The 12,516-nt window shown below is 38.3% G+C and overlaps 1 protein-coding gene and 2 non-coding genes across 3 annotated transcripts in view; 1 reads left to right on the top strand and 2 right to left on the bottom strand.

The window, feature by feature from the left end:
• Positions 1–12,516, top strand: part of LOC134326266 (zinc finger protein 271-like) — a gene marked incomplete at its 5' end in the record, with an annotated part of 96,691 nt that overhangs the window by 7,412 nt on the left and 76,763 nt on the right. The gene's annotated exons all lie outside the window — the stretch shown is intronic.
• trnat-agu (transfer RNA threonine (anticodon AGU)) lies at positions 4,817–4,890 on the bottom strand. Its single transcript has one exon. It is a non-coding gene; the product is annotated as a tRNA-Thr (tRNA).
• Positions 12,017–12,090, bottom strand: trnan-guu (transfer RNA asparagine (anticodon GUU)). Its single transcript has one exon. It is a non-coding gene; the product is annotated as a tRNA-Asn (tRNA).

Raw genomic sequence — 12,516 nt, 5'->3', positions numbered from 1 at the left:
GTTTTTAACAACTGTTTACATATATTTTAAAAATTCTGTGTCTATTTTTCAAAACTCTACACACAAAACCCACAATTGCTCACGCAAAATGCAAAATGCCTCAAATCTCAAGCAAAATGACACACAACATTCAAAATGTCATAAACACATTTCAAAAGCAAGCATTGACCTCACATTGCAAACACTTTTGTCATAATATGACATTTTGGATACATCATGTACACACTGATGTTTAAAACCTAAAGCTCTTCTGTCTTTCATGGGATTCTACGTTTATTTCCATACAAACGTGCAGAGAGAAGGTGGAATATACTCACAACACACAGAAGCAGTATTGAAACCAAAAATATTTATTTTTTCCAAATCATTTGCTGCTCTAAATACAATGTTTGTACAGCACATAAGAAGAAAAAAATCCAACCACCACATGTAGTTGGACAGAAACCAAACATCTATGAAAAAGCTAATTTCAAACAAATAATTTTATTTTTTACCAAAAAATTAATTGTGTGTGTGTGTGTGTGTGTTGGTTGGGGGGAGGGTAGGGGTTGGGTCTGTGTCTAGGCTTCATCTCTCCTCCGGACTGGGTCTGGCCACAGTACTTCATCCACGTCGCATGCTATGTCCTCTCTTGCTAAACACAGAGGAAAGAACCTTCTTGCACGGCGCATCCATCCGAATAGAGGCAGCGTCAATGTCGCCACATGCTTCCTCTATTGCCTGGAGAAGTGGAATGCGGGCACAGGGACGACGATCATATCGCCAGCGCCATGTGGAGAAAAATTCCTCAATCGCTCTCTTTGCTTCCCTTCTTTGCCCTCGTCCTCTTCCCTGTCACTCTCGTCCTCTTCCTCCTCTTCCTCCCCTTCCTCTCCTTCCAACTCCTCCTCCTCAAACCCGAACTCCTTGTGGTCTGCCTCTACCTCCAACTCTCCTGGCTCTCTCTGCGTTGTCTTTCATTGTTCAAAACAGACATCTTGACCTATGTCAATATGTGACCTATGCTAATGATTCTTTGGTGTTCAATAAAGTAACGAGTGTTTGCACATGTGAGGAGTAAGAGTGAAGCACTGGTGATTTAGTGTGGCATTTTGATAGGTTGTGTTTGAAAAAGGAAATCAAGTTACTTCCTGTTTGATTTTTGTGTATTAGGTAGAAAATTGTGTGTGGAGTTTTGCAAGATGTGTTTTAGGAAATTGAAAACTGAGTCAGACACTGAGAATTAGTGTGTGGTTTTGCAGATTTGGTGTGGGGTTATGGTGTTTGAAGGACATGTTTAGAACGTTGTGTGACAAGCAAATATTTAGTGTGTAAGCAGTTGAAAAAAACTGTAATACACATCTAAGAGGTTTTGTGTGTTCTTATATGTGTGAACTAGACTCGAAAGAGTCGATTCACTAAGTTGATAGTACTCAGCAATGAGCAGTTGGAAGCTGAGAGAGTCGATTCTTTTTGATGAAGTCAACATTTTATATGTTATACAAAATACTTAAAAGAGTCGGATCACTATATCGTTAGCTGTCATTTAAAAATACAGAGACAAACCATCTCATCTAATACAAAATAGAATCAAATAATGTATAACAGTTTAATGATGCACCATACATACAGTGAAGCAAAACACAAAACCCCTAAACTTGTAAAAAGCTTCAATTAAATAATAATAAAATGTCAAAAATACATCAAATCACCTAAATAATTATCTACATAACACATACAGCAAAAACAAGTGAATGTGGAAGCATGTGTGTGTATTGTGTGTGTGTGTGTGTATGCTTATGAATATTAATATAATAGATACGTATGTTAGACACGTATAGATCCATAAAGTGATGTAGACACACATATTAACTCCTTAGCAATAGTAATGATACACTATGTGGCAAAAATTATCTGGACACCTTACCATGAGCTTGTTGGATCTCATTTAAAAAACCAAACAGTATTAAAATCAAGTGACTTCTGTGTGATCATTAGTGTCTTGTGATCTCCTGAACAGGTGCACAAACATCAAATCATCTGCTTCAGAGTGAGAAGGAGGGACGGGCCAACTGCATCCTGAACTTAATGCAATTTTCCAACAGTGGAAGGTTTTGTTGTGATTTTGATACTTGGGTGGCAATGTTTAACTAAAATTACTTTTATTTAGTGTTTAAAACTTCTAAATTACCTCAGTTTTGTCAACTAATTTCAGTCAATTATATCAATCACATAAGTTTAAATCACTTGAGATGTAAAAGTAAAGTCTGAAGTTGTGTATTTTGACTTTATGCTGCTCTCTTTGTTTTTATCTTAATTATTCTTGATGTTGATGTACTATTTTGATTTTGTACTATGATTTGTATGGTGTATGTACGTATTTGTTTTGATTATTTGTCTTATGTAAAGCGTCTTTGAGTATCTTGAAAAGCGCTATATAAATAAAATGTATTATTATTATTATTATTATTATTTATTTAATCAGCAAATGGTGAATCATTACGTTTAGTTCTTGTGGTGTCAGTGATCTGAGTTCAAATCTCGGTGGAACCTGGCTTTATTGAGGTAAAAACACTGTTATCAATGCTGAGTAGAGAATAGTGTTCCACATGTGACTGCTCTATACCAAATTGTAACACCAAAAGGCAAATCATTGTTTACAGCGCCATCTACCGGCCAACTGGGTCCTAAACTTCACTCAGTGCAGTTTTCCAACAGTGGAATAGTTTATTATTTTGATACTTGGGTGGCAATGTTTAACTAAAATTACTTTTATTTACTGCCTAAAACTTCTAAATTACCTCAGAATTATATCAGTCACGTAAGTTTAAAAAATCTGAGATGTAAAAGTAAAGTCTGAAGTTGTGTGTGTGTGTGTATATTTTTCTTTTTTGCTTTATTTACTCAGCAAATGATGAATCTTTACGCCATTTAGTTTTGCAGTGAGATGGTTCCATGGTGTTATTGGTTAGCACTCTGGAATCCAGCGGTCCGAGTTCAAATCTCAGTGGGATCTGAGATGTTAAAGTCTGAAGTTGTGTGTGTGTGTGTGTGTGTGTGTGTGTGTGTGTGTGTGTATTTCTCTTTTTGGCTTTATTTACTCAGCAAATGGCAAGTTTCAAGTTTAGAAACATTAGCAGTTTCAGTTTCAGGATGGTAGCGTTCAGCGCATGTGCAGTACAACAGAGCGCTTGTGGGGTGTAGACCACGATTACTTGTGCTAGTTGTGTCAACCAAGCAGATCACCATTCAGGAAGGTATATCAGTGCCAAAATACGAGCCAGTTTGTTCAGTAAAACTTTATAAGCCAACAGCAGCTAATAAACTTAAGAGTCACCTTAGATTACATGTTAACTTCCATCTATCCATCCAGCTTAAATACCATAAACACTACGTACAAAACATATGGAGCTATTCTTACTACAGTAAAACACACTGAACTGACTTTTAAAGTGAAGTTCTAAATGTTGTACAGAGATCGTTCCCATCTAGTGCTGCTAGATAAATTACAGCTTGTTGCTTGGGTACAGATTTGTGACATTATTATTAAATTGTTGTTGTCGTGTTTGTTGTTATTTTTTAACTGTTCATGTTTTTAAGTGTAAAACCATAAATAGCACCGTCTATAAATAAATGAATCTTGTGCTTCCACTTGAGATTTTTGTTTACATGAACAATGTCGAAAATGTAACGAGCTTGATTAGTTTGTAATATGTGTTAAGATGATGAATGAACCTAAACACGTGCTTTTTAATTTTAAGTTTTATTTTATTTATTTTAGTTTCAAATCAGCGTAACACCGACAAGATTAAAAATAATAAAGTGTCCCAAGTGTTTTTGTAATGTCTTGTACACCTGCGATGGCGACTGTTTTTGGTACACAGGAAAGAAAAGGCCGAATGTTGGTGAAAAAGTGTTATTTGGCAACCAGCACTGTAAATATTGGACAGAACACATGATGGCTTATTTTAACTTGTTGGGTTGTGCAGTTTAATCATTGTGCTGGATTAAATACATTTAAGAAAATACAGCATTAAAGCATAATCTCAATAAAATAGGCTACAATTTAACACTATAATACAATACAATACAGCGACAGTAAGTCTGTGTCTGTTTCTGTTACTTATTCTGAATTTTGTTTGTTTGTAAACTGTGAATTAGTTCTTAATCTGGTCGTGATGTTAGTGAATTAAACCTACATCTCTCTGATGATCTGACCGATGAGCTGTCTGTTCTGACCTGCTGCTTAAGCCCGGCTAGCTCAGTCGGTAGAGCATGAGAATCTTAGTCTCAGGGTCGTTGGTTCGAGCCCCATGTTGGATGAGTATCTTCATTTAACATCTACTGAAACCAAAAGGACGTTTTTCCACTTTGGACAGTCGGTCTCCGGTGACTTATCAGGTGGATATTTGTGCTTGTAGGACTGTTGTTTACTGGATGTTTTCAGTAACTTATTTCCACTATTCTGTGTGACTACACATTGTTGTTGTGTCTCACATCCGTTTGATCAACAGGCAGGTTGTGCAATAAAAGACTCGTCCCTGGGTGGGCTCGAACCACCAACTTTTCGGTCAACGCGCCGAACGCGCTAACCAATTGCGCCACAGAGACACAGACACAGCTTTTTCATTGGACACACGAGTCACATGACTTGCTAACGTTTACAGAAGGTTAATTACGTTTGGCAAATTGAAATAATGGCATGTTTCTGACTTGAATGAGAGGGGCATTAAAAAGATCTCACACTTGTCAGAGACAACGTTTGAAGCCCAGGTCAATAGTACCTGCTAGTTAGAGAAGGATCACTTGTTTGTTAGTTTAAGTCCAAAAGTGGGTGTGGCCTGTACGGGGATCGAACCCCAGACCTTGGCGTTACTAGCACCACGCTCTAACCAACTGAGCTAACTAGCCGATGTCCAAGGGCAGGGCATATACCCACATACCAGATTCTACACTGACAGATCTTCAGTTATGGAGCTGCCACACAGAAACGATGGAGAGCTTTACTGTTGTTGAGCAGAACAGATCTTCGTGTGAGATGACTGAGGTTCATGTATTTTTCTTTTAAGAATAAATAAAAGCTGATGCTTTTAACCTCATACTTTCCTAATACTTTTATTCTACACGCTCTAAATTTCTTTTAGTCTTCTGCCATGTGCAGTACAATAATTCACTAAATTACACAGCAGTTCTCTTTTAATTTATTTATTTATTTATCTTTGCTATTGACAAAATTGATTGTAAGCATTTATAAAGATCATGCCACGTTCATTAGGTGAAATGAAGCCAGAATTAAAGATGGCAGAAGAACAGGGTGGTATTCTTACTTTCAGTGATTAAATTACTCAGGTTAGAAAGTCCTGACACACAGCACATGCTCACCTGACTCTCTCTCAACCATGTTACCTTTAATCATTAAAGAGGGTGTGGCCCATACAGGGATCAAACTCACGACCTTGGCGTTATTAGCACCCCGCTCTAACCAACTGAGCTAACCGGCCCTATATTCCTACTAACATGCAGATTAACATGTGTAATTAAATCTATGCGATCAGCTTTAGTGAATTTAATCATTATTATTATAACTTGTCTATGTCACTGATTCTGCACCTCTGTACTCCCAGAGCATGTTCAGTGTTTAGGTGCCACACCCCTTTTGTGATTGATCTCCAGCTAATTAGACACAGCTGTACCTGGTCTGAGCTGAGAACATTTAAGAAGGCAGCTGGGGAACAGTCACTGGAGACTATGTTGAATTGGCTCTCTCACAGCGGTTTGGTTTGTCAGGTTGGTCCAGTTTGGTCCAGTTTGGTCCAGTTTGCTCCAGTTTGCTCCAGTTTGCTCCAGTTTGCTCCAGTTTGCTCCAGTTTGCTCCAGTTTGTTCCAGTTTGTTCATTCCTAGAAGTCTAGTTCATGTTTAGATTAGCATTAACATTTAGTTTAGCCTTTAGCTTAGTTCATGTGTGTTTAGTTTAGTACTTAGCTTAGCAGTCAGCATAGGTCGTGTGTTTGTGTTTGGTTTTGTGTATATTAGGCTTTTCTTTTGTTACTATTGAGTATCTTTTTGTTAAACATCTCTGTGTGTCCGCCCCCTCTTGTCCAGTCTAGCCCTAAAAGCGTTAAGCCGTTTAGCTACCTAGCTAACCATCAAAAATTAAGTTCTCCTTTAACCTTAACTTTTTACTTAACAAACTATATTTATGTACATAAATGCCATTCAGATGTTAGAGGTGTGTTAATAATGTCAAATAATAGATAATATGTAATATCTTACCATGTTTTTTTATTGTAAGGTGATGAAGTATCTCAGATATTCAAATTCTCGTGCACGTCAAAGTTGTTCGTGCACATGTGCAGTTTTGACCATATGACCCAACATAATAATTTCTATTACACTTTAAGCAGCTTACTTTCATTATTATGTACAATTTACTAAGTTCATTTTTTCAGTGTAGTGTGTAAAACATGCTGCTAATAATAATATAATATAAATAATAATAACTGTTAATATTATAATAATAACTGTTTTTGTCCATCTGTCTGTTGTCTGTCTTATTAGAACGATGCCAAAGTCCTACAAAGGAAATGGAGCTGGAAGAGCAGACCTACAGTTCTGATATATGGTCTGAAGATTGAGTGTGGATATCTTTGGAAATAACGAACGAGGTAAATATAGTATCCATTAAAGACCTAGAAGAACCATCTGAAGATTTAACCTCAAACAGAGAGACACATTATGGATTTGTTTGAGCCAAACCAGTTTAAAAAGTGAAATCCCTCATGTGCACTTTATTTTACATACCAACATACTGTATATGTCTTACAGGCAGCAGAATAAAGCATGGTCCCTACCTGAGAGGAGAGGACATACCGTTTACAAATTTACATCCTGCAACGCTCTGTATTTATTTACAATACAAAATAAGCCCAACCCACTTCGGACACACATCACAGTGACTGCTCTCCATCATGGACCGATTCGTCATCTAAAATCAGAGACATGGTTTACTCCAGCAAGCAACAGACGCAGAGGAAAAATTGGGAGAACATGAAGTTCATGGAGTTAGCCAGGAGTACCACAGACAACCAAGAACACCACCAATTGAAGAGATGGTGTAAATAAAAACCTCATGAAAACAATTGCCACAGAATTAAGAAAATCCATCCAGATACATGACAACATTCTGATGGAATTGTACCTCACACTGCAAGTTATGAATGAGTGAGACCAGTTTGTTCAGTACACTGGGTTACACAGAAACAGGGATTAGCATCTTGTACACCTGTACTACTGTACTTAGATGCAACAGGAGGTGTGGCGCCTACAATACCTAAACAAAATTGAAGAATCCTGTATTACTCCCTTACCTTACCTGGAAAAGATCGAGATGCTTCTCCTCTATCAACTCCCCCACTAACATTTTTAAAACAGTTGGTGCTTAAATTGTCCAGGTATACCAGCCTCAGAGTTCATAATGTGGAGACTGATTACAGCTGAGCTTTGATGCAGGCTGGTATTTTGGTATTTAACAGAGAGCACATTGATGTATACCTGGTTAAAACATATGCACTGCCAAGAAGTGCAAGTCATGGGCAGAAATAAAGTCATTTACAATTTTGCATCTTCACTCTGCTCATATTATCAAGGCAGTTGTTTCTGTTATTGCACAGTAGAATATTGACCGTGGACTTAAAGATTTCTCCACCTATATTTTACCAGACTGCAGAACACTCTTGTTTTGGAGGAAGGCTGTGAGAGTTTTAGGCACTTCAGTACTGTTTTGTTGGCAAAGCAGCTGTCTTGAAATTCTCAAGGACCTTACACTCAAGGAAAGATCACAACTCCTTGGGTATTATACAGATGATGACAAGCCAGAAGTCTGAGATGATGCAAAGAAGAAGTTAAAACCACAGTGGATATAAAAGACAATGATGAAGACAATGCCTGTCATTGTCCTGAAAGTTCTTTTGGACAATAATTTTGGAATCTTTCATCTGTGAAGTGGGACAATGCTAGGGGATAAAAGAACAGATGATGACCTTACTTCAGGTCAAACAAGAGACATGAACTGTCATGTTGAGAATTGGTTTGGCATAACAAAAACATCCATTCTTCAAAATGGAAAGTTGATCTACACTTTGCGACACACAAGACTTTGTGACACTGTGGCCCCATGAACTGTTGAATGGTGAAGTCAGTTTATAATTACAGTGGGGCCAAAAAGTATTTAGTCAGCCACTGATTGTGCAAGTTCTCTTACTTAGAAAGATGAGAGAGGTCTGTAATTTTCATCATAGGTAAACTTCAACTATGAGAGACAAAATGAGAAAAAAAATCCAGGAAATCACATTGTAGGATTTTTAAAGAATTTTTTTGTAAATTATAGTGGAAAATAAGTATTTGGTCAATAACAAAAGTTCAACTCAATACTTTGTAACATAACCTTTGTTGGCAATGACAGAGGTCAAACGTTTCCTGTAATTCTTCACCAGGTTTGCACACACTGTAGCTGGTATTTTGGCCCATTCCCCCATGCAGATCTCCTCTACAGCAGTGATGTTTTGGGGCTGTCGCTGGGCAACACAGACACCACAAATTTTCTATGGGGTTGAGGTCTGGAGACTGGCTAGGCCACTCCAGCACCTTGAAATGCTTTTTACGGAGCCACTCCTTCGTTGCCCGAGCGGTGTGTTTGGGATCATTGTCATGCTGGAAGACCCAGCCACATTTCATCTTCAATGCTCTCACTGATGGAAGGAGTTTTTGGCTTAAAATCTCACGATACATGGCCCCGTTCATTCTTCCCTTAACACGGATCAGTCGTCTTGTCCCCTTTGCAGAAAAACAGCCCCAAAGCATAATGTTTCCACCCCCATGCTTCACAGTAGGTATGGTGTTCTTGGGATGCAGCTCAGCCTCCAAACACGACGAGTTGAGTTTTTACCAAAAAGTTCCATTTTGGTTTCATCTGACCACATGATATTCTCCCAATCCTCTTCTGGATCATCCATATGCTCTCTGGCAAACTTCAGATGGGCCTGGACATGTACTGGCTTAAGCAGGGGGACACACCTGGCACTGCAGGATTTGAGTCCCTCTCGGCGTAGTGTGTTACTGATGGTAGCCTTTGTTACTTTGGTCCCAGCTCTCTGCAGGTCATTCATCAGGTCCCTCCGTGTAGTTCTGGGATTTTTGCTCACCGTTCTCATGATCATTTTGACCCCACGGGATGAGATCTTGACCCCAAGGGAGATTATCAATGGTCTTGTATGTCTTCCATTTTCTTACAATTGCTCCTACAGTTGATTTATTCACACCAACCTGCTTGCCTATTGTAGATTCACTCTTCCCAGCCTGGTGCAGGTCTACAATTTTCTTCCTGGTGTCCTTCGACAGCTCTTTGGTCTTGGCCATGGTTGAGTTTGGAGTCTGACTGTTTGAGGCTGTGGACAGGTGTCTTTTATACAGATAACGAGGTCAAACAGGTGCCATTAATACAGGTAACGAGTGGAGGACAGAAGAGCTTCTTAAAGAAGAAGTTACAGGTCTGTGAGAGCCAGAAATCTTGCTTGTTTGTGGGTGACCAAATACTTATTTTCCACCATAATTTACAAATAAATTCTTTAAAAATCCTACAATGTGATTTCCTGGATTTGTTTTTCTCATTTTGTCTCTCATAGTTGAAGTGTACCTATGATGAAAATTACAGACCTCTCTCATCTTTCTAAGTAGGAGAACCTGCACAATCAGTGGCTGACTAAATACTTTTTGGCCCCACTGTATCTGAGGGAGATGGAAGAAAGGGAAAATGAGAGGGAGATAGAAGCAGCAGAGAACGAGGAGAGAAGATGGAGAGAGGCTGAGGAGAGGGAGGAAAGAAGAGAAAGGGAAAGAATAGAACGAGAGGAGAAGAGAGAGCAAGAGGCGCACCAGAGAGAGGAAAAGCGAGAGCGAACGACGCAAGAAAGAGAGGAGAGGAGAGTCCAGGAAGCAAGAATGAGGGAGGAAAGGAGAGATAGGGAGGCAAGAGAGAGAGGAAAGGTTTATTAAAATCTTAGAGATTCTAATGAAAAAATAAATAGTTGAAAATCAAAGTGTTGTAGTATTATTGTATGTTGTGAGAAAGAAAATGCGTTGGCAAATAATAGAAATAAAGGATTTTCTTTTTAATTTAACCTTAATTAAAAATAGAAAAAGTGTAAAAATTGAAAACTAATTAAAATTTGGAATTTGAAAATTATGCTAAGAAAGTTTTACTTTTAAATAATGCATAAACTGTTAATGTCAAGAGACAATCAAGAACTGTAGAACAAAACGTAAAAACAAACAACATGAACCTATTAACAAAACATTTCATAATCATGCTCATGAAGAGCTGGTATGCTGTGCTGTGGTGCTGAGACAGCTGCAGCCAGATGCTTTCTTCCATCAAGGTCAGTGATGAGGTCTGCACCAATGAAATACAGCTGTGTTTAGGTTGCAGTACGATCTCGGGTTCACATGCTGTAAAATAACTGTAGTTTAGTTTTTACATGTTGTTGTAGTTGTTTCATGTTTTTACTGGTTTTGAATTGTTTTATTTATTATTATAATTATTCTAATTTGTTTGTATGTTACCTATCTAAAATCAAAAAAGTGTGTTGAATTTCAATCTTTACTCAGAAGCTGTTTTTTACTTTTTTCCATAATTGTTCTAGAGTAATTATTAATATGTGACAGATTTATCATGTTGTAATTTATTTCATCATGATACATAATCATGGTAATGTACTGTAGTGTACTGGTGCTAACGCAGTACTTACATTATTTCTGAAGTAAAAAATCAATCATTTCTCTTCTGCGATTTACTGCTCTTTGCTGTCTCAGTGTGGAGTCGTGATTCAAGACTTGATTAACCGTTAAGTGGCGCAAAAAGACGATAAATAAAATTTTGGCGAATGGGGCTTGTAATTAAAACGCGGTGTGTAACTATAGTGATGTTACGTCATTAAAGCATAGACAACGGGTGTGTTCGAAAACCTAGGGAGCTGCCTTGCTGCCTTACTGTCTACATAGGCAGCTGCCTCAGTAAAATCCAGAGAGGATTTTAATAAGTCATCGACTTATAAGGCAGCTTATTCGAATGTACTACGTAGCGATAACATTGGATTTCGCTTACGAAGCTAACATAGTTAGCATCATGCTATTTAAACCAATGGGATGCGGTGGCACATTGCGCTAGCGTGTCAGATAACATCTCCCTCTGTGTACCGAAAACGATTAAACTGTCCCTGATAAGCCCGAACTTGCCAATAAAAACACTTGTACACGTTTATACAGATTAAAAAGTAATAATAATTTATTTACATTTAAAAATTAAAACTCAATAAAAAACAAGAACACAACAAGAACTCAGCACGTTTTCTCCACTCAAATGATCCACAGGTGAGTTTAATAACTAGCAGCAGAAACAGCGTCCTGTAATAAGAGTCCCAATACCGCTAGATCCCACTGTCACTCTGTTCATTGTAGTGCTGCTGGGTCCTAGTGCCCTATAGTTCACCTACCATACTGCGCTCCATGTGTCTCCTACATGCAGTGACCCACAGTAATACTCAGTATGAGCAGAAAGACGCGACTAACTTACACTTTTACATTTTGTTCTTATTGTTATATTCTGAATTGTGTTTGTTTGTAAACTGTGAATTAGTTCTTAATCTGGTCGTGATGTTAGTGAATTAAACCTACATCTCGCTAATGGTCTGACCGATGAGCTGTCTGATCTGACATGCTGCTTAAGCCTGGCTAGCTCAGTCAGTAGCTCATGAGACTCTTAATCTCAGGGTTGTGGGTTCGAGCCCCACGTTGGGAGAGTATCTTCATTTAACAGCTACGGAAACTAAAAGGATGTTCTTCCACTTTGAACAGCTGGTCTCAGGTGACTTGTAGGACTGTTGTTTACTGGATGTTTTTCAGTTACTATTCTGTGGGACTACACATTGTTGTTGTGTCTCATATCCGTTTGATCAACAGGCAGGTTGTGCAATAAAAGACACTCGTCCCTGGGTGGGCTCGAACCACCAACCTTTCGGTTAACAGCCGAACACGCTAACCAATTGTGCCACAGAGACACACGCGCAACTAGTTCATTGGACAGTACACATGGGTCACATGATTTGCTAACGTTTACCTCAGGCTTTACCACCCTGTTCTTGTGCCATCTTTATTCTGGATTCATTTCACCTAATTAACGTGGCATGACCTTTATAAATGCTTACAATCAATTTTGTCAATGGCAAAAATAAATAAATAAATAAGTAAAAAGAGAACTGCTGTGTAATTTAGTGAATTCTTACACTGCACATGGCAGAAAACTAAAAGAAATTTAGACCGTGTAGAATAAAAGTATTAGGAAAGTATGAGGTTCAGCTTTTATTTATTCTTAAAAGAAAAATACATGAATCTCACACGAAGATCTGTTCTGCTCAACAACAGTAAAGCTCTCCATCGTTTCTGTGTGGCAGCTCCATAACTGAAGGGCTGTCAGTGTCGGGTAT

The sequence above is a fragment of the Trichomycterus rosablanca genome, chromosome 14 (assembly GCF_030014385.1).
Source record: "Trichomycterus rosablanca isolate fTriRos1 chromosome 14, fTriRos1.hap1, whole genome shotgun sequence".
In the NCBI taxonomy this organism is placed as follows: Eukaryota; Metazoa; Chordata; class Actinopteri; order Siluriformes; family Trichomycteridae; genus Trichomycterus; species Trichomycterus rosablanca.
This window is presented reverse-complemented; position numbering and strand designations above follow the sequence as displayed.